Source organism: Notothenia coriiceps, unplaced genomic scaffold (assembly GCF_000735185.1).
Source record: "Notothenia coriiceps isolate Sejong01 unplaced genomic scaffold, NC01 NC01_scaffold00034933, whole genome shotgun sequence".
Classification (NCBI taxonomy): Eukaryota; Metazoa; Chordata; class Actinopteri; order Perciformes; family Nototheniidae; genus Notothenia; species Notothenia coriiceps.
The window spans coordinates 191507-192050 of record NW_011367634.1 but is presented as its reverse complement, the minus strand read 5'-3'; positions in this window follow the sequence as shown (position 1 = coordinate 192050).

The following is a 544-nucleotide window of genomic DNA, read 5'->3' as shown; positions in this document are numbered from 1 at the left end:
CGGGAGAAATATGACCCCGGGAGGAAACCGGGAGAGGGCAATGAAATCGGGAGTCTCCCGCGAAAATCGGGAGGGTTGACAAGTATGGTTTAGTTCAGATTAGCCTCATGTCAGAAATGATCATGCTTGTCATATGTCAACAAAACACACTCTCACTCCATAATCGTCCAGGAGCGACGTTTGGTCAGGGTCCCGTGGCGTGCAGTTGTGACGCTCCTAGGCTCCTTCAGCTTCATAAAGGGACGCAAATAGCTTTCAACTGATTGCAATGTATTCCCATCTGCTGCGGGATTTGACGCTCATGGAAGCACGGCATTCGTTTGTGTCGGCTGCCCTTAATGGCAATGTGAGCGTCCATTCCCTTTGGATAACGGAGAATTGTACACCCGGAAGTAAGTATTCCCCTTACTGTCGATTGATTTTACAGTGATATCTGCACTACTCATCGACTAAAAAACACCAGATTATCAGTGAGATACCATGGAACACTCAGATAAAACAAACAAAAAAAATCGATTTAATTATTGCCGAATTTCAATAAAAA